The sequence below is a fragment of the Cebus imitator genome, unplaced genomic scaffold (assembly GCF_001604975.1).
Source record: "Cebus imitator isolate Cc_AM_T3 unplaced genomic scaffold, Cebus_imitator-1.0 Scaffold787, whole genome shotgun sequence".
NCBI classification, from domain to species: domain Eukaryota; kingdom Metazoa; phylum Chordata; class Mammalia; order Primates; family Cebidae; genus Cebus; species Cebus imitator.
In genome coordinates this window covers 210944-213599 of record NW_016108102.1, presented here as the reverse complement: position 1 = coordinate 213599, position 2656 = coordinate 210944, and positions in this window count along the sequence as shown.

Below are 2656 nucleotides of genomic sequence, written 5' to 3'. Positions count from 1 at the left end.
CGGGTATGGTGCACTCTCCTTTCCCCTAGGAGTAGAAGTCCCTGAAAGCCAGACTACTGTAAATGCCGCCACTCTCCTGGGTCTAGCTGCCCAGTGGAGCTGCCACACTCCAGGCTGGTGTTGTAGAATGTTGGCAAGGGATTCAGTGATGTGACCTTTTTTCAAGTCTCTCAGCAGCAGGTATGAGCACCAGCTCTGATGGGTGTAGCAGGGGGATTGATGTGAAATTAGTTGATTATACATAACCTTAGCATATAGGCTTTATCAAATGCTGGTTGTAGTAGTAATAAACTGGTCATGTGGACATAACTCCTGATTAGTCATGATGCTGCAGACAGTGGTAATAGCTGAGGCTATGCTATGAGGTTTCCTCCTTCCTGGATGCTGTGTTATTCTACCTGGAGATGCCGTAATAGACTGTGGCAGTTGGCCCCCAGCCAGGAGGTGGCACCTGCTACCAGTGGGATTTGTGGTTGCCTTATGTTACCCAGGGGAGGTTCTCTGGCGTATCAGGCAATGCGTGTGGCCACAGAGCTCCCAAAAGTTTCTGTCCTTTGTGTTAAACTACCAGGTCAGATACAGAAGCAAAGCCAAGTCAAAGCTGGGTCAGACAAATGTGTACTCTGGCTCTCCACATGTAGGGCAAGCAGTGGCAGTGGCCCCAGTGAGTATTGGATGACAATTCTCTGGAAGTTTGGGTAATGTTCCAGAAAGTAGTAAAATGGTCTTTGTTGCACAGAAGAGTTCACACATAGGGTGATGAGTAGCAGGTGGCAGTAAGCCCCACTCAGCTCGCAGACACTTGGCAAGTCAGGTCTCACATCTACAGTGTTCCACTAGCAGCAGCAAGCTAATTTCCAGGTAGTCTGCACTCAGAACCCCAAACTGCCCCAGGCCACAAGGCTTTCCACAGAGCAACAATAGCTATCAGGCCACACCCCTCCTGGTCTCCCCATCTAGCCAGGACACCCAGCTCCTGCACTTGTAGTTACAGCACACTTCACATTTGCCTCCCAGTTCTGGCGAAATGAGTTTATCCCCACTCAGGATTATAACATGAATCTCAGTTGATTATAACATGAATCCCTCAACCTGTCACAACCACCTGAATTAGCTGGCAGAATTCTGCAGAGTTCCCTGTGACGGAGAATCAGAAATGGCCTCCTTCATCTACACTACAGACTGGGAATACAAGCAAGGCTTTTCTCTCTGCTCCTACTTTCATATTCCCAGCTGTCCCCTAAATCAGTTCCAGTGGTAGGTATGGTTCCAGTCTTCCCCCATGGCCTGGATTGACAGGTTTACTGGTGGGAATATGCATTATATGGGCAGTTTATCTCTCTCACACACTATGAGGACTTAAAATTTTCTGCTTGGCTTACTGTGTAGGCTGCAGCCCGTTGCTTCTTTCAAAAGGTTTGTGGCTTCTTTCACCTTTCCTGTAGAGTTCCTGCATTGCTTCTTGGAAAAAAATTCACAGTGTGAATCTCTATATAGTATTTTGCCTTTCCAGGCGGAAGAGGCATGCTTAATAATGCCTCCAATCTGCCATCTTGAAAAAAAATAATAAAACTTCTACACTGATTTTTGTATACTAATTGTGGTTCAAGAATCATACTAATTTGACATTAATTTGCATAATTTGTTCATAGATTATTTTGGACTTTACATGTACACAATTTTGTCACTTGAATAATGACAGATTTTTGTTTTCTTTTACAATCATAATATGTTTTATGAGTTTTTTAGTGCTTATTGCACTGCTTAAGACCTTCATTGCACTAATGAATTAATGTGGTGAGAGTGGAAATCCTTTTCTTGTTTTAAAACTGTGTATCAATTCATTTAATGTTTTCACATGGAGTCTCTGTTACCTACAAAGATTCCAAATATATCCTGCTCTTAGTGGAGTTCCTTTTTGCTCTAATGTTTTCAAAAATTTTTTTAAAGTATGCATGTGTATTGAGTTATATCAAATATATTTCCTCTGTTTTTATTTCCTTATTATGCGAATTATATTGATTACTGAATTTTTGAAGCAATCTTGTATTTCTGGACTAAATTTCGCAATGATATGAAATACAGTAAATTTCATATATCTCTGTATACTACCAGTTTTTATTTTGTTTAGAATTTTGTATTTATATTCATGATCTACATTGGCTTTAAATGGTCTTCTCACATTGTAACGGTCCTATTTTCAGGTTAAAGTTATGCTGGTTTTATAAATCAATTTGGGAACTAATTATATGATATATATTCTCTGGAAATTTTTGTATAACATTAGTAATATTTATTATTAAGGTATTTTAAAAAATTTGCCAGCTAAGCCATCTTGATTTGAAATTACTTCTACATAATGTCATATAACAAGGAATTCAATTTATTCAAAGACTCTTCAGATTAGTATGTTTTATTTTGTTATTTTTTCAACAAATGTATACATTTAATCTTAGATGTTGATTTTGTTTGCACACTGCTATTTATAGTATGCTATCATATGTTTAAATGTAAAATCCCTCAGGATGACCACTTTTTCAGTTTTGATAATTTGCTTTTTATTTAAATGTTACTTTATCAATCATTTTAAGTTGTTTATTTCTTCTATTATATGTTTGTTTCTATTTTATTTATTTTTACCTTTTTTTTTTTTTTT